This window comes from Dendrobates tinctorius, unplaced genomic scaffold, assembly GCF_039654945.1.
Source record: "Dendrobates tinctorius isolate UK_male_01 unplaced genomic scaffold, ASM3965494v1 ptg000398l, whole genome shotgun sequence".
Lineage (NCBI taxonomy): Eukaryota > Metazoa > Chordata > Amphibia > Anura > Dendrobatidae > Dendrobates > Dendrobates tinctorius.
In genome coordinates, this window is record NW_027362064.1 from 337359 (window position 1) to 364931 (window position 27573).

The window sequence follows — 27573 nt, forward strand, 5'->3', positions numbered from 1 at the left end:
GAACCAAACAGAATTCTGGTGGTTTGAGGGGTTGAATAATAAATGACCCTCTGAATAAACTTTTCACAATTTAAAAAAAAATTAAACAAAGAAATAACATTCTTTTTTGCTGCAGTGCATTTCACACTTCCAGGCTGATCTACAGTCCAAATGTCACAATGCCAAGTTAATTCCGAATGTGTAAACCTGCTAAATCTGCAGGGGGTTGAATACTACTTGTAGGCACTGTATGTGTTACAAAAAAAAAGGCAAAAGTAAAACTCTGTCTACAAAATTTTACGTCTCTGTCTCAAATATGAAAAAAGTTATCAGCATACTAACATACGCTTACCAAGGCAATTAAACAGTAAGAGAAACATAGGGGGTTGAAATATATATATTTACACAGACAGAAATCAAAAATATATAACATAGACACAGCATGCTCTTGCCAAGAAGTTTCCCCCTCAGGTGACAAAGTAATTTGAAAATATCATGCACTTTGAGACCAGAGAGCGGTCTATGTTGAGGGTTGATATGTAGTCTCGCCCTACGCACATTGTCCGACCCACCCACAACACCAGCAGAGGAGGAACAATCATGTATCCTGGTGAAGTTATGAAGAACGACACATGCTTTGATAACTTCATTCACGTTTTGTTCACTCAGCTGAATGGCAGACTGGAGGACCCGCTATTTGGCACAAAGAATGCCAAAGGAACACTCAACCAGTCGCCGAGCACGTGATAGGCGCAAGTTAAAATTTCTGCACCGGTGGTCCAGGTTGTGCCGGGAATATAGCCTCATTACATTGCGCGTTAACTGAAATGTCTCATCTGCCACAAGGACATAAGGGATTGATTTTTGAGTGGAGCCTGGTAGCTGGCGCTGTGGGGGTAGATCCAACTGGTTGGTGCATAGCCGCCGACCCATAATGGAAGTATTGAAGACTCGAGAGTCTCCCGTCCTTCCATAGGCCCCAATGTCGACAATTATAAACTTGTATTGAGGGTCGGCCAGAGCCAACAATACAACAGAAAAGTATTGCTTATAATTGAAGAATTGGGAGCCAGAGTTCGGCGGCTTACGCACCCGGATATGTTTGCCATCAAGGGCCCCAATACAATTAGGAAGCTGGCATTCCTCCTCAAAGTCCCTTGAGATCCTCAACCAGTCTTCCATCCTGGGCTCGGGCATGACGAGTTGAAGGAGTCTTGACCATATTTTACTACATGTCGACCTCACTATGCCAAAAATGGTAGATCTTCCAATGAGAAACTCATGGTGGAGGGCAGCATAAGACAGGCCAGTGGACAGGAAGCTGAAAAACAACAGAAATAGAACATTTTAGAAGGTAAAAAAGATAAAAAGACCAGCTACAGACATACCAAACTTTTTATTGTTTCATATCTACTAACACATTTTTTCTAGCATAATGACTACATGATATTCAGTACATATTACACATAACATTCTGGTATGTAATTTTTAATATATCTGGACTAAGATGAGGGCAAAAAAATTATTACAAAAACAAAACTACACATACTTTGGGCAACACATCATGAACATAGAGAATGTGCTTGTGTAGTACATACTGTAATGTGAGTAGAAGTCGCTTCTCTGCAGATATAGCTTTACACATCCTTGTGTCCTGAAAGGTTATCCCAGGGCGCACTGTCTCCAAGAGTAGATCAAATGTTGCAAGGCTCATGCGACAGTATTGGAAGAAATTTTTCCAGATGATCCCGCAAAGAAGAATAGAGGCGGTGAAAATGACCTCTTGTGAGTCGTTGCCTCAAAAGTGGAGGACCCACATGTGTCTCCTCTGCGGATCCACTATCACTGGGTATGGGTGACCAAAGCAGTGTGACAAAAGCCAGTTGAAGAGAACCTGCTCAGTTGTGTTGGAACTCAGACTGTCATGTTGGCCATACAACACCAACACACCTAGTGAAGGCAAGGTCACAAATGGACAGAATGGAGGCAGCCACCTGTTTCAGAGCCAATAAATAGGTTGTAGGCTAATGATTTAAATAGGCCTCAAAACCATTAAATGTCCATTTTGCAAGCCTGTGAGAAAATCGCCATACGGATGCTTACATGCGCAAAATACACAACCACACCTTGCTTACGGATGACATACGGAGCACTATTTAGGGGACATTTCTCCGTATTACGCATGTAAAATACGGACCGTATTTGGCGTCGGTTAGTGTGACCCCGGCCTTAGACTGTGTCTTTTGTTCAGTCTCCGGTGCCTTTTCTCTACTCTTCCAGCTATAAACAGCGAGCAGCTTCCAAACCGAGCCGCCAAAGAATGGACCTTCTACTTTAAACCTCATCACGATTTCCGAACCTTGAAGCAGTTAAAAAAATGTCACAAAGGACTGAATATTTGTACAGCAATGTCGTTTAATATGTGCACAACAATGTTTTTGTGTTGCTGTTATGATCATTTTTTTGCCACGCTTTTTCAGTCAGATTCCAAGTGGAATCCACTTTTAACAAGATGTCGTTTGCCTATATTTTAAGGAATGTGTTTATGGAAAAATCCTTTATGGTATTTTTCCATAAACTATCCTGTTCAATTTGGTCTTAATTTACTGTTTTACTTGCGGGTGTTGGCAGAGCTGAAAACAGTTGTGTGGTAGGGACTCCAGGTGTCAAAAACCCCACAACCAGTCTGATATTGATGACCTTTTCCAAGGAGTTTTTTTCTGCTGGATCAATATCATACTCCTGCCCATTCAAGGCAATTCTAAGCTTTCCAGTTTGGGCAAACGCCTAGAAATCCTGTAGCTTTGTAATATTTGCCCAAAATTTACTCTTTAATTCCTGGTCTATGAAAGTGTAGATTGCACTTTCATTGAGCTGTTCATGTACTGTTTTATACACTGTACAGCCATAAAGTATCTGGACTCCCCTTCTAATTACTGAGTTCTGGTGTTTCATTCACTCGCAGTGTAAGTGTGCATAAAATCAAGTACTCAGCCAAACTATTGCCATAGACAAATATTGGTAATAGTACGGTTCTTGTTGCAAGCTCGGTGACTCTTCTTCCCACTTTTATTTTTTATTTCCTCCCCTTCTTCATAAAAAAAAAAATATATATTTGCAACAATTTCTACATTTCTGTTTTTTTCAGTCAAGATGGGGTGCAGAGTGTACATTAATCAAAAAAAAATGAACTTTTTTGAATTTACCAAATGGCTGCAAGAAACAATGAGTGAAAAATTTAAAGGGGTCTGAATACTTTCTGTACCCACTGTACTTGTTATTTTTGTCTAATATTTTTAAATTTGTTTGGTGATCTGAAACATATAACTGTGACAAACAGGCTAAAGGATAGGAAATCAATAAGGGGGCAAACATACTCTCACAGAAAGTACCTAAACTCAACTGATCAAAAGCATATAGCACTGATGGACAGAGAGAAGAGGGCCCCTTTTCAAGAACAATGTATGAGCATACATGGGCCCTTTCTAGTCCAATTGCTCATCATGATGCACAGTTGCACTTGCTTTGGAGGTTGAAATGTGCCCCCTAAGCTCGTAGGCCAAATTGCACTGATGCAATGATGTGTCCACCCCTGGCATATACGATTATGGATAAATATAAAATCAATGAAGAAAATAATAAGCAGATGATGCAAACGGGAATCAGCCACTGGTGAAGTGGAAAAGATGAGCTTTCGGTGAGCATAGCGTGCAACACACTTGTGACCATCTCAGATACATTGTGACGCGATGGTCAGATGTATCTTAAGCCCCTTCACCCTGAAGCCTGTTTTCACCTTTCTGACCAGGCCACATTTTACAATTCTGACCACTGTCACTTTATGTGGCAATACCTCTGAAATGCTTCACTTTCCCAGTGTTTCTGAGAATGTTTTCTCGTGACATGTTGTACTTTGTTAGTGGCAAATTTAGGCTGATATTTTTTGCATTTAATTGTGAAAATATCCCATTTTGGAGAAAATTTTGAAAACTTCGCAATTTTTCAAACCTTTAATTTTTATATCCTTTAAATCGGGTTAATCACGCTGTACAAAATAATTATATAACATTTATCATATGTTTTATTTACATCTGCATAATTTTTTTAAACATAATTCCTTTTTGTTAGGACGTTAGAAGGGCTAAAGTTTATCAGAAATTTCTAATTTTTCCAGCAAAGTTTACAGAACTGTTTTTTTAAGTGTCCACATCACTTTTAAAGCGATATTTATGGGCCTATATGACAGAAAATACCCAAAAGTGACACCTTTTTAAAAACTGCACCACTCAAAGTACTTAACCACATTCACTAAGTATATTAACCCTTTAGGCACTTCATAGGAATAAAAGCAATGTGGAAGGAAAAGGTGAACATTTTAATTTTTCCCACCAAAATGTTAATTTAGCCCCAATATTTTTATTTTTAGAAGGGTAACAGGAGAAATTGAAGTATACAATGTGTTGAGCAATTTCTCTTGAGTACGTCGATACCCAATGTGTGGAGGAAAACTACTGTTTGGGTCCATGGCAGCGTTCGGAAGGGAAGGAGCACCATTAGACTTTTGGAGCAGAAAATTCGCTGGAACTGATAGCCGTGTCGTGTTTTTGAGAGCTCCTGATGTGCCTAGACAGTGGAAACCTACCACAATTGATCCAATTTTGGAAATTACACCCTTCAAGGATTTTATATTTAGAGTGATGGTGAGCACCTTGAACCCAAAGATGTTTGACACTATTTTATAACGTGGAGCCATAAAAATGAAACAAAAAAAATACAAATTTCCCTCAAAAATATTGCTTTAGCCCAATTTTTCATTTTCACAAGGCTAAGATGAGAAAATGAGCAATAGAATTTGAGTGCGTTGATACCCCATATCTGGTGGAAAACTACTGTTTGGACGCACAGCAGGGCTCAGAATGGTAGGAGCGCCATTAGGCTTTTGGAGCACAAAATTGGTTAAAATAGACAGCGGATGCTATGTTGTAGTTAAAAAGCTCCTATTGTGCCTAAAAAGTTGACCCCCCACACACACACAAATGATCCCATTTTGGAAACTACAACTACACCCCTCAAGGAATATTAAGATCAGCTGTAAAAATAAAAAAAAAATCACAATAAACTCAATATATGTGAGAAAAAAAAATATAAGCATATATATGTACAAATTATTTGATCTGGAAAACAAATCATCAAAAAGGAGGGGGGAGGATGATAATAAGCTGTAATGTAATAAATTGAAGACAGGAGGGCACCACTGAGTACTGATCACAACACAGGGATCACCACAAAAAATTAGTTTTTATTTGTAGAAAAGACATACCATAGTTAAAAACATTAAAAAGTCATACAATGACATACCAAAAAGCACAAAAGGCCCATAATGGGGCCAACAAAGCTCACCCTAAAACCTGAGAGTTGATACACAAGTACAGGACATAATACACAGTATACATGCAATAATGCTTATAGCGAAGTCATATAGTCCAAGACTGTTCCTCAAGAAAATAAGTGTACACCATGGCAGACTAAGGCCCTAAAAGTTCCAGTGAAAAGGCCTAAAGGTGATGGAGATATATAGAGACACAATATATATTAGCACCCTGCATAAGTATACCATACAGGAACAGTACCTATAAACAAAGATGAGACATGCTCAATAAGGCAAAAAAATGACGCTACTTATGAATAAGGTCATGACTATACATATGCCAAAGAGGCTAAAAGCTGCAAACACAGAAAATAAATCCTGCCTGAATCTAGGAGTGGTAATGCTCACATGTGGGGGAGCTTGTGGAGTGCCCGACGCGTGTCGCCACCGCTAGCTGGCTTCGTCAGGGGCTGGAGAGTCATTCTACACCATACCATATAAATATGTTCAATAATTACTAATCATTAGATACAGCCGCAGCGATATACCTGTTGAAGCCGCATTAAACATGGAGGCCGGGAGGCACAGTCACGCCATGAGGGGAGGTTTAGTCCCGGGCTTAGAGTCATTTCCTGGTTAGAGTGGTATGACGTATCAGGTTCCTACTGCGCAAGCGCAGGGGGCTGAATCACCTTGCAAAGGAGGCAGTACCAATCGTAGTGTCCCCAGAGAGGGGAGGAATGAGAGGCGCGGTTACAAAAAGAATAGAAGCGCGATGTACAAATCATAATAGATCCCTATGTTACCCGTCATTCATACTGCGCACGAGCAAAAGAACCTGGGTCTAACAATGATAACACTTTATCGTTGCGCTGACGCACAGCAAGCAGCAGTACGGCAATAAGAGATAGGACATCATGGTACAGATAAAGGATACCCCATACACTGTCCATAGCATATAGCGCAATACATGGTCGCACAAAATCAAGTAATGGAAAATTAGACTATTTTATAACTACCCAAAAAGGGAAAAAGAGCGGTTACATGGAAATAAAGGCACAATATAAAAGGTATAATAAATCCTTGTGTGACCCATAATCCTTACTGCGCAGGCGCAAAAAAGCATTGGTCTACCAGTGGGATATCATAATCATGGAATATTTTATATCATTTAGTCATTGCGCCGACACACAAGGACCAGTGATAAAGTAAAAGATAGAACATCATTGTAAAATATAGAACCGGACAGAAAATACCCCGGATGTTTGTCCATAGTGAATAACATAATATGCAAACGTATAAAATCCAATTATAGAAAGGTACACGATGTTACTGAGATGTTACACATAAGATGGCGTGATTGCAACATGTGCGTACATACAAAATGGCGTCTGTTGGAGGCCTGTACCCCAAAGTATGTACACTCATGGGGTTATCCATATGGTGGCCTGGATGACATAGATCTGGCAAAAGCCAGCACACATCATGTTATTCATGTGCATACATATTGAGACAATCCCAACATGAGATAAAATGTCATTGTAAAGTTTATCCCCAATGTATAGACAGTGGTAAGATTATCATCACCCCTTAAATACAATAGGCAAGAACAGAAAGTCTCACCCTGTACTCATATTAGACCCAAACAACCCTTCAATGAGTACTGAGGATGAATATATGAAGGAAAATCAAAAATAGGTGGACACAAGGTCACAAATGATCAAGATATGTACGAGGACTTGGTCTCCATCCAACATAGAGCCATGTCAAAGGGAAGAAATCCCACAGAGAGAAAGCTGCCTCCATAGGTTTCACTCCATATCATGGACATGGAAAGTATTACTGTATCGACTTCTGAAGAGACTCCACAAGCTCCTCCCCATGCCAACACCCACTCAAACAGATGTAAATGTTAACCACATATATAAAGGGAAAAAATACCCTTAGGAATTTATATTCAATTCACTAAAAAAGTGATTGAATAAAATAGAATTCCGTTGGTGAAGACTTGGTCTCCATCCAACATAGAGCCATGTCAAAAGGGAAGAAATCCCACAGAGACAGGGCTGCCTCCATAGGTTTCACCCCATATCATAGACATGGAAAGTATTACTGAATCGGCTTCTAAAGAGACTCCACAAGCTCATCCCTATGCCAACACCCACTCAAACAGATGTAGATGTTAACCACATATATAAAGGGGAAAAAATACCCTTAGGAATTTGTATTCAAATCACTAAAAAAGGAGAATATACATAAGGAGAACCCCTCTGTGAATGAGTCACAGTCCAGTGATTTTTTATCATCAGACCAGAGCGACACAAAGGGCGCCACAGGAGGGGTGGGTGGGGCAGAAGAGCCCGTAAGAAGAACCAGGAGGTATCGTCAATGGTCTCCCAGGTTTCGAAGGGATACCAGACAGAATCGCAGGCATTAGCTGGTTTTGACATTACTCAGTCGGGTTGTGTGAATGCCCTTCATCCGGAAGAGGGTAAGCTGTCTGTTCTTAATTTGTCCAACTATGAATTATCATCAAGTGAATTTTCTATTCTACAACGTGGTCTTTCTTTTTGCCCAACGAATACTCTTGATAAATTTACCTTTGTCAAAGATTTGTATCTTTTCTGCAGACAGCTTACGTTTAAACTCCCGTACCACCAACCCACTATCGTTGATACCTTACCAATGGAAGACAGACAAACATTTAGGGATCTTCTCTCTCTTTTAGAGGAGAATGAGAATCCTTCTACGAGAACCCACTTCACGGGACGTCTTCCTTCTCAAGCAACACCCACGTTTTCCCTTTTTCCAGTGGTCCAAATCTTCTTCGATGCGGTATGTAGAGATTTAACAGCATTGGACATTAAACCTAATCTCTTGAATAATGTAACTAAGTCTGAAAGGACTGCCATTAGGACTCTTGGTGGGAATAAAAATTTAGTGATAAGAGAAGCTGATAAAGGAGGTAATATTGTTATCTGGCCAGTAGATCTCTATTTAAAGGAAGCCAAAAGACAGCTCAGTAATTCCTCCTTTTATCAGGTACTCCCTTCTGATCCCACCATGGTATTCAACTCTAAACTCGACAAACTCCTTGATTGGGCTTATACCCACCATGTTTTGAACAAAAAAGAAAGACACTTTCTTACCTCCCGCCACCCAAGGATCCCAACCTTTTACATGTTACCCAAGGTGCATAAGTCCATCATTGATCCACCCGGACGACCAATCGTGTCGGGTATTGGTGGGTTGTTTGAAAAGCCTTGTATTTATGTTGACTTTTTTCTCCAGCCCATGGTGATTACTTTGGATTCTCATGTCAAAGATACTTCTCACTTGTTGTTTTTGTTGCAGGATTTAGTTATTCCCCCTGATACATATTTGGTTACTTTGGATGTTGAGTCCCTTTATACCAACATCCGACACGATTTGGGGATCCAAGCAGTAACTTTCTTCCTGGACCAGCACACTATGGGGGATCAGCAGCATGATCAATTTTTGTTGGACCTATTGCATTTTGTGTTAGACAAAAATTATTTTGTATTTGATCGGGTATTTTATAGACAGGTGTCTGGGACTGCAATGGGTGCACGGTGTGCGCCATCGTATGCTAATCTTTTTCTCAGGTGGTGGGAGGTAACCCGGGTCTACCCATCATTAGAGTTTAAGGACCATGTGGTCAAGTGGTGGCGTTACATTGATGATGTCCTTTTATTATGGACTGGACCACTGGAAGAATGCAGGAAGTTTGTTGATAGCCTCAATGATAATGCATTTAATAATCATTTGACGGCTAATTTTGCAGGTAATACGGCGGAATTTTTGGATTTGAAACTGACCATTGACGGACAATCCATTCATACCACTCTCTATAGGAAACCCACTTCCACCAACAGTATTCTACACTATTCAAGCTTTCATCCAGAGCACTTGAGAAATGGAATTCCGAAAGGACAGTTTTACCGGTTAAAGAGAAACTGTTCGGATCAACAAGATTTTTTAATACAGGCTAAGGATTTGACCGAACGCTTCAAAAACAGAGGATACCCACGTAAGGTAATATCCAGGGCTTTTTCATCTGCCAGGGACAGGGATCGTGTTGACCTCCTAGGTCCACGACCTTCCAAGGCTTTTAAACCTTTAAGTCTGATCACCACTTTCAACAATCAATGGCGGGATTTACGGGGTATCCTGAGTAAATATTGTGGTATGTTAGTGAATGAGCCCAAGCTCTCACCCCATTTAGCATCTCAACCTACTCTTGTTGCCAGGAAGGCTCAATCACTAAAGGATTCTTTATGTCACAGCCATTTCAAACAGCCTGTGCATAGTCTGAATAGAGGCATACGCCTGGTGGTCACGTTTGCCTGTGGCAGATGTAACATATGCCATCTAACTACTGGCAGTGAAGGGGTCTCTGTTCCTACCCTGACTTTTCCTGTTGCTTCTAAGACCTTTTTCAATTGCAGGTCTAGGAATCTTGTCTATGCCTTATTTTGCCAGTGTCCAAAAATTTATGTAGGACAAACCACACAAGAGCTCCGGAAAAGGATTCAACAACACCTGTCTAATATCAACACTGCCAGGACTGACCGTGAAAAAGGTAAACCCTTGACATCTGTGGCTGCTCACTTTTTATGCGAACACAACAGCTGTGTGACTGTCATCAGGGTAATGGGCCTGGAAACAATACAAACAAACATCAGAGGGGGTAATATCTCTTTGGAATTACTGAAACGTGAATCCAGGTGGATTTTTGATCTCCGAAGTCGTTCACCTGTGGGTTGAATGAGGAATTATTATTTACTGGTTTTTATAAACTGGTTTAAGTTTATAAATAGTTATATTTCTTCTTTATCTTATTCACAGGTTCTCGTCCCTCTGTGCCTAATTTGCTGTCTTTGGACTTCCCTTGAAGTTTTTCTCTCCGGGGTTTTACCTATTTGGATTCCAAAGCTTTCCATATGCCTGGATCGAATCTCTGTTTTGTCCTTCTGAATTTGAATATTTCATCTTCTCTAATAGGCTTGGATGACACCTATCAGGACATACTATCATTGAGGATACTTGGATACAATGGTGGATTTTCTTGGTTCACTTGGCCCAGTGATTTGGCCTTTATTGACACTTTTTTGATAATACCTTTTGTGTCTTTTATGGTTTTCTTAATTATTTCTAATTATTTCATCTAATCATTCTAGGTGATTTGAACATCAATAAACTTTCATGAGTACTTCTCCCCTTTATATACATTTTTCATATATGGTTAATATGGAAATTCATTTGAGTGTGTATGGGCATTGGGAGGAGCTTGTGGAGTTTTCATACCCTCTATTGTACGGTTGTACCGTCCTCAGAAGTTGACCATCTAACATTTTCCATTCCCAGGAGACTGGGGTGGAATTTGTGGAGTCATTCCTTTTTGTTGAGTATGACTCCCTTCCTTTGGTAGGGCTGTCAGTCGGATAGGGACAGGGATTCTTGTGCATATTTTGACTACTTTTGTTTTGTTCTTTACCATCTGGTTTGTTTTTTCTTTCCCTTATATGACAATCTCCAGCACCCACCAACGGAATTCAATTTTATTCAATCACTTTTTTAGTGATTTGAATACAAATTCCTAAGGGTATTTTTTTCCCTTTATATATGTGGTTAACATCTACATCTGTTTGAGTGGGTGTTGGCATGGGGATGAGCTTGTGGAGTCTCTTTAGAAGCCGATTCAGTAATACTTTCCATGTCTATGATATGGGGTGATACCTATGGAGGCAGCCCTGTCTCTGTGGGATTTCTTCCCTTTTGACATGGCTCTATGTTGGATGGAGACCAAGTCTTCACCAACGGAATTCTATTTTATTCAATCACTTTTTTAGTGAATTGAATATAAATTCCAAAGGGTATTTTTTTCCCTTTATATATGTGGTTAACATTTACATCTGTTTGAGTGGGTGTTGGCATGGGGAGGAGCTTGTGGAGTCTCTTCAGAAGTCGATACAGTAATACTTTCCATGTCCATGATATGGGGTGAAACCTATGGAGGCAGCTTTCTCTCTGTGGGATTTCTTCCCTTTGACATGGCTCTATGTTGGATGGAGACCAAGTACTCGTACATATCTTGATCATTTGTGACCTTGTGTCCACCTATTTTTGATTTTCCTTCATATATTCATCCTCAGTACTCATTGAAGGGGGTTGTTTGGGTCTAATATGAGTACAGGGTGAGACTTTCTGTTCTTGCCTATTGTATTTATGGGGTGATGATAATCTTACCACTGTCTATACATTGGGGATAAACTTTACAATGACATTTTATCTCATGTTGGGATTGTCTCATTATGTATGCACATGAATAACATGATGTGTGCTGGCTTTTGCCAGATCTATATGTCATCCAGGCCACCATATGGATAACCCCATGAGTGTGCATACTTTGGGGTACAGGCCTCCAGCAGACGCCATTTTGTATGTACGCACATGTTGCAATCGCGCCATCTTATGTGTATCATCTCAGTAACATCGTGTACCTTTGTATACACATGTGTATACCTATCTTACGATAGTTTAACTTTCTATAATTGGATTTTATACGTTTGCATATTATGTTATTCACTATGGACAAACATCCGGGGTATTTTCTGTCCGGTTCTATATTTTACAATGATGTTCTATCTTTTACTTTATCACTGGTCCTTGTGTGTCGGCGCAATGACTAAATGATATAAAATATTCCATGATTATGATATCCCACTGGTAGACCAATGCTTTTTTGCACCTGCGCAGTAAGGATTATGGGTCACACAAGGATTTATTATACCTTTTATATTGTGCCTTTATTTCCATGTAACCGCGCTTTTTCCCTTTTTGGGTATGTTATAAAATAGTCTAATTTTCCATTACTTGATTTTGTGCGACCATGTATTGCGCTATATGCTATGGACAGTGTATGGGGTATCCTTTATCTGTGCCATGATGTCCTATCTCTTATTGCCGTACTGCTGTTTGTTGTGCGTCAGCGCAACGATAAAGTGTTATCATTGTTAGACCCAGGTTCTTTTGCTCGTGCGCAGTATGAATGACGGGTAACATAGGGATCTATTATGATTTGTACATCGCGCTTCTATTCTTTGTGTAACCGCGCCTCTCATTCCTCCCCTCTCTGGGACACTACGATTGGTACTGCCTCCTTTGCAAGGTGATTCAGCCCCCTGCGCTTGCGCAGTAGGAACCTGACACGTCATACCACTCTAACCAGGAAATGACTCTCAGCCCGGGACTACACCTCCCCTCATGGCGTGACTGTGCCTCCCGGCCTCCATGTTTAATGCGGCTTCAACAGGTATATCGCTGCGGCTGTATCTAATGATTACTAATTATTGAACATATTTATATGGTATTTTGTAGATTGACTCTCCAGCCCCTGACGAAGCCAGCTAGCGCTGGCGACACGCGTCGGGCACTCCACAAGCTCCCCCACATGTGAGCGTTACCACTCCTAGATGATTCAGGCAGGATTTATTTTCTGTGTTTGCAGCTTTTAGCCTCTTTGGCATATGTATAGTCATGACCTTATTCATAAGTAGCGTCATTTTTTTGCCTTATTGAGCATGTCTCATCTTTGGTTATAGGTACTGTTCCTGTATGGTATACTTGTGCAGGGTGCTAATATATCTCCATCACCTTTAGGCCTTTTCACTGGAACTTTTATGGCCTTAGCCTGCCATGGTATACACTTATTTTCTTGAGGAACAGTCTTGGACTATATGACTTCGCTATAAGTATTATTGCATGTATAATGTGTATTATGTCCTGTACTTGTGTATCAGCTCTCATGTTTTAGGATGAGCTTTGTTGGCCTTTGTGCTTTTTGGTATGTCATTGTATGACTTTTTAATGTTTTTAACTATGGTATGGCTTTTCTACAAATAAAAACTGTAATTTTTTGTGGTGATCCCTGTGTTGTGATCAGTAGCTTTTTTCTACCTATTTCTCAATAAGCTGTAATGTATTATTACCCAACAGGCTTACGAGTTTATGCTATTGATCTTATACCTAAACATACTCGAGGCGGCAATCACACTGATGCGGTACGCAACGGAGCGTACTGGATTTTTTTGTTGCGTACATATGCACCCACAGGGCTAAACCTCAGACGAGAAGTTATGCTACATTATTAGCGCTCTCGGTGAATGCTGGGTGATGGTGGGCGTCCTCTGGCGATAACGTCAGGACGCATGCGCAGTAGGGACGTCTCATCCCATCTTGTTCACTATAAAAGACCGGATAAATGTGCAATGGCGTATCCCTTTTGATAAAGCCAAGGGCGAAACGCGCGTCAAGGGTGACACGTGGCTCCAGAGCAACCAGGGACCATACTATATGGGTAAGCATTAAGAAGCAGTGATTTTACTTGGCTCTTTTTGGCAGCACTTTGTGGGTTGGTTCCTATATATATGTAGCGCTACTAGTTTTTATGGTTACTATAACACTTGGTGTAAAATAATTTTATTATGTGCCATTAAAGTTTTTTCTGCCTGTATACATGTAACAGTACCGCTTTTTTATGGTCATTATAACACTTCTGTGTAAAATAATTTTATTATGTGCCATTAAAGAGTTTTGTTGACTTCGTTTGCACTGGGTACATATACCGACTAGGGTTGTATGATATACTCAATTTTAATCAATTTTTGTACACATTTATTTGTAATTAATTAATAAATACTATTTTCACTCTATTAATTGATGTGCACTTCATTATATGTATTGCACTCCTTTTTCTTCTTTTGGCATATTCTGTTTGGAGTTTACATTCACTTTATCCATTAGGATTATTTTTGGGCACGTATTATTTTAATATTCACTAGGTTTATCATTGACTGAATATAGGTGTTATTTTGCCCATAGTTGCATTTGGGAATTTGTGGTATTATTAGCATTTATCGTCATGATCCCAGTGCAGGTTTTGACCTGCACGTCAGTGGTTAATGTCTTGAGCACAGTTCCGGCTTTGACCTGCACACCTTGGGTTAATTATTGTTGCCTCTCTTTGGTTCAGGCAGAGCTTTTTATTGCCCTGAGATACTCCAATCCCTGTCAGTTATACTTTCGCCCTTGGCATTGTGTGGTGACCCCTGAGTATGTTTGTTCTGTGTTCTGGTTGCTTGATTCTCTGTGTACGACTCGGTCTGTTCTCTGGATATTGCTTTGGATTCTGCTTGGTACCTTCTATGTCTGTTTGGTTTTGACTTCTGCTTGGCCCTGACTATCTGTTCTGTCTCATCCCTGGTACTTTACTGATATCTCTGTGTATGACCTCCGTTATGCCTGACTCTGAGTATTTCTGTATAGTGTCCTGCCATCTCTGAAAGCAGGACACTAAGCCCCCCCCTTTGCAGTCACATGACCGTAGGTCCTGTAACTGCTTGCTAAACTTCAGCGTCCACAGGTCCTGTGTATCTGTACTTTCCGGCTGTACCTGACCCCGGGCCCCCCTCCAATGCGGATGAGTCCCTGCTCAGGGGAGGCTGCACGCCAGCGCTGACAGGATCCTGACATTATAACTGACCGTGAACTTTTTTTTTTCTCTCCTCACTTCTGCAGCATGGACCCAATGCGTGCCTTATCTGAGCAGGTGAAATGCTTGACTCAGTCGCTGCAGAAGCTAGGTTTGGAATACCAAGCTCTGGCCCAGTCCCAACGGCAGGTTGTGGACTCGGTTCAAGGGGTGCTTTCCGCAGGCTTTCAGCAGGTGGGGAATAGAGATGTCATTTTAGTCCCACCCGAATCCCCGGTTAAGTTACCAGATATGTTTGCTGGTGACAAAAATGAATTTAGAGCGTTTAAAGAGGGCTGTAAGCTCTTTTTCTCCTTGAGACCGCGCTCCTCTGGGGATGAGAAATAGAGGGTGGAGGTAGTTATGTCCCTCCTTAGGGGGTCCCCACAAGCCTGGGCATTTTCTCTTTCCTCTTCTTCCCCAGAGAGAATGTCTGTGGATGCGTTTTTTGAGGTCTTAGGGCTTATTTACGATGAGCCAGATAGAGTGCGTTTGGCTGAGGACAAGGTGATGAGTGTCTGTCAGGGGGAGCACTCAGCCGAGTGGTTCTGTTCTGAATTTAGGCGTTGGGCAGCTGTTTCTTGGAGTGATGCCGCCCTTCGGGGACTGTTCCGTAGAGGCCTGTGTGAACATCTGAAGGATGCGCTGGCACTCCATCCTCCACCTGACTCCCTGGAGGATGCCATGACCCAAGCGGTTCGCATAGATCGCAGACTGCGGGCAAGAGGTGTTATGCAACTTGAAACATCATTATTCTCCAGTGGAGTTGGGACCCGGACTCCTCCAGTGGCTATGGAGGTGAGCACTGTCACCTGTGATGAGAAGGAAAGAAGACGCCGCCAGGAGAAGCAGTTGTGCTTCTATTGTGGGGAATCTGGACTGTTATGAATGAGTCACCGAAGGAGGAAAAAACAAAAATACAAGCTAAGTCCAGAAAACCGGAGGTTGGTAGCTATCGGATTGCAGACCCCTGATCCTAACCACAAAAACTAACAGTAGCCGTGGGGGGTTCCTACGATGCCCTAGACCAGGGTTTCCCAACTCCAGTCCTCAAGGCACACCAACAGATCATGTTTTCAGGATTTCCTTAGTATTGCTCAGGTGATAATTGCTTCACCTGTGCAATACAAAGGAAATCCTGAAAACATGATCTGTTGGTGTGCCTTGAGGACTGGAGTTGGGAAACCCTGCCCTAGACCCCTCGAACACAGCCGGAGAACTAAATAGGCCTAAAGAAAGAAAGGGGAAATCTAAACTGCCCCAGAGCAGACCCCAAAGCAATAGGCAGCCCCCAACATATAATGACGGTGAAGCAAGATGAAAACACTAACACAGATAGAAAGATACGTTGAGCAAACGATGGGGCCCAAGCTAAGTAAAAAGGACAGGATAGAAAAGCTGCTGTCTGCAATCCGTAAAAAACCCTACCAAAAAATGTCCCAACCGTCTGATAGGAAAAACAGGCCCTGAAGTCGCTAGGACTTCAAAAAGACTATATCAGCACTCAGGTAAATTCTGAAGACAGAGCAAAGAGACAAACTGATCAGAGACAAAAATGGAACTCAGCACACCCCCGCCCGGGGATGGCTGAACTCCAAAAAACAAGGTAAACAAAACTAATAAATTCAATAGCAGAGCAAAAACTTATCTTTGGGAAGCTCGAATCAGACTGGTCTCCAAGAATCCAGCAGAGAAATCACCAGCGACTCAGAACGGCGTCGGCTGCCATATATCCAGTCAGAATTTCCTGCTGTTACCCAGTCATCATCTACCAGATCAGGTGTTTGGTAATCAGCCTCACTACCTTCCTTCACCAGAAGAGGGAGTTCATCAGACATCGACGGTGAAGGGGAAAATGAACTCACAACACTGGACATTGGAAGAAGGACTGCCCCTCCTGTCCATCATCCTCCAAGGTGGCGGGAAACGACTAGGTCTGGGTAGTAGTCGAGGAGGCTACCCAGACCTTCAGGTACCTTTTTCCTCACTTGCAAAAATTGTGCTTCGGGTGGAACTGGAACTTGGTGACGGTCCTGTTCAGACTACCGCCTTTGTTGACTGTGGCTCTGCTGTTAACCTGATTGATGCCTGGATTATGACTCTTAATAAGATAGGGACAGTTAGGCTTCAGGATCCTGTTAAACTTGTGGCAATTAACTCGTCCTGTCTTACCCAGGACGGTATCGGTTTCAGGTCTGAACTTTTTTCGCTGAAAGTGGGTTCCACTCATGTGGAAAAATTAACTTGTCTTGTGTTAGATAACTTGCCTGCAGGACTGGTACTGGGTATGCCTTGGCTACAACGCCATAATCCTACCATTGATTGGGTGACGGGGGAGATCACTCAGTGGGGATGTAAAGATAAGTGTTGTAACCTGGGGCCTTTTGTTAACTCTGTTAAAACCGTATCTGTCTGTCGGTCTGGAAGGTATTCCGGAGTACCTGAAGGATTCCGAAGACGTGTTTTCCGAAAGTGAGGCTGAGGCGCTGCCACCACATAGATCCTACGATTGTGCCATTGAGTTAGTACCTGGGGCCAAGTTACCTAATGCTCGATTGTTCAATTAGTCCGGGCCTGAGCGCCAAGCCATGAAGGAGTACATAGCTGAGAGTCTCCGCAAAGGGCATATCAGGCCTTCTGTGTCACCCGTGGCAGCAGGATTCTTCTTTGTGAAGAAGAAAGATGGTGGTTTGTGGCCGTGCCTCGACTTTCAGGAACTTAACAAGATAACGGTTAGGAACACTTATCCACTTCCCCTCATCCCAGACCTATGTAACCAGTTATCTGGGGTCCAATGGTTCTCCAAATTAGATCTCCAGGGGGCCTACAACCTGATAAGGGTTCGGGAAGGGGACGAGTGGAAAACTGCATTCCTCACATCTGAGGGACTCTTTGAAAACCTGGTTATGCCCTTTGGGTTAACTAATGCCCCCGCTATTTTCCAGAACTTTATTAATGTTGTGTTTTCTGTTGAAACCCGTGGGGTCTGTCAAGGAGGACTCCGAGTCTGTTGTTCCTCCAGTGTTGGTGGAGGGTCACTTGGAGTATGAGGTTGGACATATTGTGGACTCTCGGCGGATGCACCGCTCTTTGCAGTACCTGGTCCACTGGAAGGGATATGGACCAGAGGATCGCTCATGGGTTCCTGCTCACTCTGTACATGCAGATCGCCTCATTCGGGCTTTCCATGCCAAGTACCCGGGGAAGCCTGGGGGTCCAGAGACCCCCCGTTGAGAGGGGGGGTACTGTCATGATCCTGACTCGGTCTGTTCTCTGGATATTGCTTTGGATTCTGCTTGGTACCTTCTATGTCTGTTTGGTTTTGACTTCTGACTTCTATCCGTTCTGTCTCATCCCTGGTACTTTACTGATATCTCTGTATATGACCTCCATTTTGCCAGACTCTGAGTATTTCTGTATAGTGTCCTGCCATCTCTGAAAGCAGGATGCTAAGCCCCGCCCCCTTGCAGTCACATGACCGTAGGTCCTGTGACTGCTTGCTAAACTTCAGCGTCCACAGGTCCTGTGTATCTGTACTTTCCGGCTGTACCTGACCCCGGGCCCCCCTCCAGTGCGGGTGAGTCCCTGCTCAGCGGAGGCTGCACGACGGCGCTGACAGGATCCTGACATTTATATTATACATACCGTATATATTTTTTGGTTTTTTGGCTAATATAAATAGTTGTTTTCACTGCAAAGTTGCATATTGAGTTTATTTTGCATTTTTTGTAACATTTGATTTGTTCACTCTGCTGCTTGCAATCATGCACTTTGTTCCCTTTTTATTGTTGGTTTCCTTATAACCCCCCTCCCAAGTGTTTTGTGTTTCCACATTACTGCAATAGTGCGGTATATTTAATCCTTGTATTTATTTAACTTTGTAACCAGTGTTCAAGAGCTGTGTGCTCGAAACGCGTCTGGTTTCATTACTCACCACCCCTCCTGTTATTGCTGTGTCATCTGAGATGTTCGCTTGTAATTTTCAGTTTTTAAAGGATAACCTAATAAAAGTTTGATCTTTTTAAATAAGCCCTGGGAGTGAGCTGGATCCACTTCTATTTTTTCTGTTGCCTAGAACTCTGTGCAGCAGTGCGGATGCCGTGCTCCTTCTCGTGAATGGAGTTACATCTCAGGGGTGAGCTGAAACTTATTTACCTTTTTAATTAGGTTAAACTGTATGCATGACAATAGTCAATTTTTGGACACCTCCACCCCCGCCAAAAAAAAAAAAAAAAAATGCAGTCACCTGCAGCAGCTATATATTTAGCGATGGACTGCAAAGCCCTGCTAAGGCCTGTTTCACACTTCCGTTTTTTTGTGTCAGTTAAAATCCGCCAAAATGGCGGAAAGCGGATCCGTTGTTAACTGATGTGAACGGATGCCACCGGACCGTTTTTTTTACGGATCCGCCGAATGAAGACTTTTAAAGGAACCGCTGCCCGGGAAGGGGAGAGAGAAAGAGAGAGAGAGGGAGAGGGAGAATTTTTTTCTGTCCGCCAGAAATGATTTCAGGGTTAAATTTCCTCCTGACTTTATTTCTCCGGGCATGCGCTGTATAAAAATGCGGACCCTGCAGTACAAAAAACGTTACATGGTCCGTCCAGGCATCTCGGCGGACGCAAAAAATTGACAGATCCGCAAAAAAACGGATCCAACGGATGGCCATCTGTCAAGGTCAGCCGGTAATGCAAGTCAATGGGGGAAAAATCGGATCCGCCAAAATAAATGGCGGATCCATTTTTTTTTTGCAAAAACGGCTGATTTTGACTGATGGTCAAAAACGGAAGTGTGAAACAGGATTTATTCGTCCACTGTCCCGCCTTCAGCAGTTGGCCCTAGGCTAAATGCAGATTATATCTCATAGAAATGGCAAAGCGCAAGGATAGAAGAGGACTTTTTGTATAACCATGTATAAGTATATAAGGTGACAATACAAATATCTTTCTGAGGATTTTTTTAAACCAAGGAAGGTGATGGTCAAAAGGGGGCATTCTCTGCGTCTGGAGGAGAGAAGGTTTTCCACCAACATAGAAGAGGATTCTTTACTGTTAGGGCAGTGAGAATCTGGAATTCCTTGCGTGAGGAGGTGGTGATGGCAAACTCAGTCGAGGGGTTCAAGAGAGGCCTGGATGTCTTCCTGGAGCGTAAGAATATTGTTTCTTACAGTTATTATGTTCTTTAGAAGGACGTAGATCTGGGGATTTATTCTGATGGAATATAGGCTGAACTCGATGGACAAATGTCTTTTTTCGGCCTTGCTAACTATGTTACTATGAATGGTTCAGTAAAAGTATCAACACTAGAGGACTCTGATCACTGAAACTGTGCACACAGGCCTGGACAACTACTCTCTCAATCCAATCACAACTGTCCCTGAGCTGGGCAATGGCGTCAGTGAGCCGAGCATAGTGGCGCTAATCCTTTTATAGGGTATAATGGGGTAATGCGGCCAGCCAATCACAGTAATGCCACTACCAAGAAGGCTATGACAATACAGCGGCTGGCAGGCAATCCCTGCATGTTTATTGGCTTTGTAACAGGTACCAAACAAGCAGGGTGGGGATTCAAGCATTAAGCTGAACACCAGCCAATGCTCATCGAATACCAAGCACAACTGAGCACCAAGATGCTCGAGTGATATCCGAGTATCATCTCAGTCATTTTCCTACCACATTTGCTTGCAGGGCAATTGTCCTGCACTGGCCCCCATTTAGCTTCCTTTAGCAGCCCGCTAGCCGTTACTCTGACCATTTTACAGCCATTTTACAGCACTGAAGTTCGGGTCCCCATTGACTTGAATGGGGTTTAGCGTCCAGGGTCAAGTTGGGGTCAAGCTCAATTCCTGAACCAGACTTTTTAAAGATTCTGCCCAAACCCAGTGAAATGAAACATCCACGGATTCGCTCATCACTAATAAAAAACTAAAGGCCCCGTCACACTAAGCGACTCCCCAGCGATCCCGACACCGATATGAAGGTGTCAGGATCGCTGGTAAGTCGCTATGTGATCGCTGGTGAGCTGTCACACAGACAGTTTCACCAGCGATCAGCACAGTGATGCCGAGCGCCCGGCATCGCTGGCTATCACTGTAGAAAATAGTATCAAAATAAAAAATATAGTTATTCTCACCTTCCGACGTCCTGTTTAGCCATCCCGCCTCTCTCCACGCTCCGGTCCCAGTGATCCTTTGCACGAATGACCGCGAGATGTCACGGTCTCGCGGGATAACAAAGTCTCGCGGTCATTCATGCAAAGGATCACTGGGACCGGAGCGTGGAGAGAGGCAGGATGGCTGAACGGGACATCGGAAGGTGAGAATAACTATATTTTTTATTTTTTTTTATTATTTTTTTACACCTGATCGCTGGTCTCCCGCTGTCACACACAGCGATGCGTGCTGGCCAGCGGGAGACCAGCGACCAAAGAAATGTCCAGAGGTTTCTTGCAGCGATCAGCGATACCGGCAGGGGGGGCCGCTCGCTGATCGCTGTCACACACAGCGATCTCGCTGGTGAGATCACTGTTACGTCACAAAAGTTGTGACTCAGCAGCGATCTCGCTACCGAGATTGCTTAGTGAGACGGGGCCTTAACACAGGACCATGGAGACATCCATTAGATGTGCAGGAAAGGGTTCTTTACAGTTAAGGCCCCGTCTCACTAAGCAATCTCGGTAGCGAGATCGCTGCTGAGTCACAACTTTTGTGACGTAACAGCGATCTCACCAGCGAGATCGCTGTGTGTGACAGCGATCAGCGAGCGGCCCCCCTGCCGGTATCGCTGATCGCTGCAAGAAACCTCTGGACATTTCTTTGGTCGCTGGTCTCCCGCTGGCCAGCACGCATCACTGTGTGTGACAGCGGGAGACCAGCGATCAGGTGTAAAAAAATAATAAAAAAAAATAAAAAATATAGTTATTCTCACCTTCCGATGTCTCGTTCAGCCATCCTGCCTCTCTCCACGTTCCGGTCCCAGTGATCCTTTGCATGAATGACAGCGAGACTTTGTTATCCCGCGAGACCGTGACATCTCGCGGTCATTCGTGCAAAGGATCACTGGGACCGGAGCGTGGAGAGAGGCAGGATGGCTGAACGGGACATCGGAAGGTGAGAATAACTATATTTTTTATTTTGATACTATTTTCTACAGCGATAGCCAGCGATGCCGGGCGCTCGGCATCGCTGTGCTGATCGCTGGTGAAGCTGTCTGTGTGACAGCTCACCAGCGATCACATAGCGACTTACCAGCGATCCTGACACCTTCATATCGGTGTCGGGATCGCTGGTGAGTCGCTTAGTGTGACGGGGCCTTTAGAGTAGTCAGACTGTGGAATGCCTGAATGCAAGAGGTGACCTGGCTATTTTCCCTTTTTTGTTTCCTCCCTATCTTCCAAGAGCCATAACTTTTTTTTATTTTTCCATCTAGCTAGCCTCATGAGGGCTTGTTTTTGGAGGAACGAGTAGTATTTTTGAATGATAATATTATTTTGTTTTTCATGTGAAGCTCTGGAAAGCAGGAAAAAAAATTCCAAGTGCGTTGAAATTGCAATTTGCAAAAAGTGCAATACCAAAATTTATTTTAAATTACAATGTTCATTATACGGTAAAGCTGACATGGCAATATGATTCTCCAGGTGATTATACCTGACACATCTGCAGGTTCCTCTCATCTTCCAGCTCACAGGCAGACAGGGTTACAAAATTGCTGCAATACAGCAGAGCTGTGAGAGCCGCAGCAATTGTGTTTGTAAGAAGGAAAAGTTCTGTTCCGTTGTTCTGTGTTAGTTACATTTCTCACACTGGTAACAACCCATTTTTATTAAAAATAATTTCTGGGGGCAGAGTCTCATGCAGATCGGTGTCCCGCCCATAGATCTTAACAGCTCATTGACATATAAGAAATACATTCATTTTTCTAAAATAATACGTTATCACAGATATCATCTTTTCCAGCATCCTATGACCTGCAGGCCCATATAGACGTATTAGAAGGGTTCATCCTACTGACTGATCCTCTGTAAGTGTAACTGAATCACTAATCCTCTTCTCCACTTTTGGCCAGTGTTTCAGGAGGCCAGGATTAATGGAGACATGGAACCATTATGCTCCTGTATTGGACCCCACCCATCAGACTTATGAAGTACAGTATTGATAGGCCATAAGTGGTAGTAATATTCTATTAAATGCAACGAGACAGTAATCAATGTAAGATATTTTTAATTAATAATTCTATGGAAGAATGAAGAAATGTTCTTGATGAGGCCTTCACCTTCTGCAGATGTTTCTAGATTCCCTATCAGTATGTCTTTGGAAGGGTGGGAGGAGACCGGAGTACCCGGAGGAAACCCACACAAGCACGGGGAGAACATACAAACTCCTTGCAAATGCAAGGCTACAGTGCTAACCACTGAGTCACCGTGCTGCCCTATGTAGATGGTGAAAGTTCTTCCACACTTGTACAACTCTGACGATGGATCTGCTGTACTCGCTTCAGGGCTCTACATGAGGCGGTTTTCTGTCTCTGCAATGTTTAAGGTGCCCTGGTGACACATTGCAAAAATCCAGCTTTCTCTGATAGCGTGAACTGCCCTGGATAATCCACACCGACAGGATGATCTCAACCGGCGGCAGAGAGAACCTATGAGAAGAGATATGAAACTTATGTAAGGAATGTGACTTCATATTTTAACTCAGGAAAAGTTCAGAAATCAATATTTTGTGGAATAACCATGATTTTTAATCACAGCTTTCATGCGTTTTGGCATGCTTTCCACCATTCTTTAACACTGCTTTTGGGTGATCTTATGCCTCTCCTGGTACAAAAATTTGAGTAGTTCTTTGTTTGATGGCTTGTGACTATCCATCTTCCTCTTGATTACATTCCAGAGGTTTTCAATGGGGTTCAGATTTGGAGATTGGGCTGGCCATGACAGGGATTTGATGGGGTGGTCCTTCATCCACACATTGATTGACCTAGCTGTGTGGCATGGCGCATTGTCCTGCTGGAAAAAACAGTCCTCAGAGTTGGAGAACATTGCCTGAGCAGAAGGAATCAACTGTTTTTCCAGGATAACCTTGTATGCGGCTTGATTTATATGTCCTTCGCAAAGATTAACCTGCCCAATTCGAGACTTGCTGAAGTATCCCCAGATCATCACCGATCCTCCACCAAATTTTACAGTGGGTGCAAGGCACTGTGGCTTATACGCCTCTCCAGGTCTCCGTCTAACCATTAGAAGACCAAGTGTTGGGCAAAGCTGAAAATCAGACTGATCAGAGAAGATTACTTTACTCCAGTCCTCTATGGTCCAATCCTTATGGTCTTTGGCAAACTTCAGCCTGGCTCTCTTTTGCTTCTCATTGATGAAAGGCTTTTTTCTACCTTTACATGACTTGAGCCCTGCCTCTAGGAACCTGATACAAACTGTTCTTGCCATGCACTTCACCCCAGCTGTCATTTGCCATTCCTTTTGTAGGTCACTTGATGTCATCCTGCGATTGCTGAGTGACATTTGAATAAGATGACGGTCATCCCGGTCAGCAGAGAGTCGGTCTGTAGCTTCGTTGTCCCCAATGTCTGCTGCTTGACCTCGTAGTAATGGACTGCCATCTTCGAAATTTCAAGGATGGAGGCAACATGACGCTCACTGTATCCCTCTGCTAGTAAAGCCAAAATTGAGCCCTTCTTTTCCTCACTCAAGACTTTTCAACTCCTTTGGCATGGTTAAAAGTTATTTTTTCATTCTTATTAATTTTGGGATATTACTAGCACTTGTTTTGCCATCCAGCTTGTCCTTTTGCAAGAGGATTGTGAACACCACAGCAGGGTTTTTTATGCTTTCCTTTGTTAATTAAGATTTGGTTCAGGTGATCACCTAATCAGACGCACATTAAGTAGAACGAGGTCTACTCTGGTTGGAATTCAACTGACACTGGAATGGCTGTCAGACATTTAGGCAACCTGATTTTTATAAAACTGTGCAGTGGTCTCTTAATTTTTGCCAGAGCTATATTCTTCTGCGTCTTTCGGATTTTGAAAGTTTTTTTGTTGAGCCACCTGTGTGTCGAACTTTCAATATAGCCAGATACAGTAATTGGAACTGTATATGGTTTTTAAATAGTCTGGAACATCAGTCACTGTGCCGTTTATTAACCTCCACGGAATAGTCACTGAAATTGATAATTTTGTGCTCGTGAAAAGTTAACGTCTATAATAGTATAATGCATCCCAGAGTCATATATAGTAGTATAATGCATCCCATAGTCATCCATAGAGAAAACCCAAAACTCAGAAACAGGGCGGTCACATCCTTATGCACAGAATGCACATTGAACTAAATGAGAAACTAGGTCTGAGATAAAAAAATAAATTAATGTGTATGCAAAATGTAGATGCATATAAACACATCACCTTTACACAGAGAAAAACAAAAACAAAAAACAAATATCCTAAAATAAAAAAGTAAAAAATAATGCAAAAATTACATGAAGGAAGTAATAATAATAAGGGTATTTAGTAAACATAATTTTGAGCAAAAGAGTGTACAAGCCATCCAGCCACGTCAATGCAACCCTTGTGGGACAGTCCTAACTCTTGTATTTAAAACCTTTCCACTTGTCAAGTGACATAAATGTGAACAAGGACTGAGAGACTGAACCACCAGTAAAAGCATAGGCCAGACAGCATGGATTTCCCAACTCAGAAACAGGGCACTCACATGCTTATATGCACAGAATGCACATTGAACTAAATGAGAAACTAGGTCTGAGATGAAAAAGTAAATTAATGTGTATGCAAAATGTAGATGCATATAAACACATGACCTTTACACAGAGAAAACCATCCATAGTAGTATAATGCACACACATAGTCATACATAAAGTATAATGCACCCCCATAGTTATTTATACTAGTATAATGCCCTCCGTAGTCATATATATAATAGTATAATACACCCCATAGTCATGTATAGCAGTATAATGCACCCCATAGTCGTATATAGCAGTGTCATGCACCCCATAGTAGTATAATGCACACCATAGCAGTATAATGCACCCCACAGTAGTATAATGCACCCCTATAGCAGTAAAATGCACCCCCATAGTAGTATAATGCACCCTATAGCAGTATAATGCACCCCACAGTAATATAATGCACCCCCATAGTAGTACAATGGACCTCCATAGTAGTATAATGCACCCCATAGCAGTATAATGCACCCCCATAGTAGTACAATGCACCCCCATAGTAGTACAATGCACCCCCATAGTAGTATAATGCACCCCATAGCAGTATAATGCACTCCTATAGTAGTATAATGCACCCCATAGTAGTATAATGCACCCCCATAGTGGGGCTTTAAAAAAATAAGTAAAAGTTTCTCCTTACCTCGCCGAAGTAAGGGCAGTAATGCGCTGATGGTGGCCTTGGCAGATGCTGCTCAGTGTCTCTGCTGGATGTCAGGCTCTATAGTTGCATCATGCAACCATCTACATGTAGCAGAGCTAGACCCATCGTGGGATAAATGGCTTATTATCTTTTCAGTGGACAGGTGAGGAATATTGTTTATTATTTTTATTCTCTTACATGGGACAATGGCTTCACTGGAATGGGCGATGTCATAAGTATGGTTAAATTAAGATTGATTAAAGTAGTCTGTCATTCTTTCAATGAAAGGACTTTATTCTGGGTGTGTGGGTTTTATACAATATGACTATGGGGTTACTAATGGTTAGCTGTCTTATAAATGCCTCCCCATTACTAACCTCTGGGCTTCATGTCACCTGACTATGCAAAGGTGACATCAACCCCTTCCCAACTATTATCCCACTTGCCACTGAACCAGGGCAAGTGGGAAGAATGAGGCTAAGTATCAGAATTGGCACATCTTATAGATGCGTCTTTTCTGGGTTAACTAAAAGTTGATGTTTTTAGCTTCGGGGGGCAATATCCATGCTGCCTTCCTAGGCTATTAATATCAGCCCGCAGCTGTCTGCCTAGCCTTTGCTGGTTATTAATTTTAGATACACCCTATGTCAATTTAATAGCCAGTAAAGGCCAAGTATATAGCTGTAAACTGATATTAATAGCCTGGGAAGCTCCATGGTTATTACTCCCCTTCCCAGGTTATAAAAATCTGCCCCAGCTGTCGGCTTTCCCTCTGCTGGTTAAGAAAATTACGTGGGAACCCGCAAGATTTTTTCACAAAAATAATCATTTAATAATTAAATACATGTACAGTAAGCTGCACACACACTGTACTAATTGTATATGTCACTTTCATCTTTACATCTATCTATTTTATGTGTACGAGTATATACTGTATGTAATCTATTCTATCCTGTCGGGTCCCGCTGTGATTTTACTGTACGCGGTAGATGAATTTCTGAATTTTCAAAGGACATAAGTGCCTAAAAATCAGACGGCACTTGCAGGGTCAATGGGTGCAATTTTTTTTCTGCACTCACTGACTTCTATTGCCGAATGCGATCTGATTTCCGATTACAATCGCAGCATGCTGCGATTTTTTTTCCAGGCCGATCGTGATCCGATCCGAGCTGGAAAAAAAATCGCAGATGAACACACAATGATAGAATAACATTGGCTTGAATGCAACACGATTTTTAATCAGATTGCATGCGTCTGATTTCATCGCCAGTGGGAATGAGCCCTAA

At 42.4% G+C, this 27573-nt stretch overlaps 1 long non-coding RNA gene across 1 annotated transcript in view; it reads right to left on the minus strand.

Moving 5' to 3' along the window:
* Positions 1-358: 358 nt before the first annotated feature.
* LOC141076369 (uncharacterized) overlaps positions 359-27573 on the minus strand; it is a 61705-nt gene continuing 34490 nt past the window's right edge. The window contains exon 2 of the long non-coding RNA XR_012227473.1: positions 359-1300. This is a non-coding gene — a long non-coding RNA (uncharacterized lncRNA). The remainder of the gene's footprint in view (positions 1301-27573) is intronic.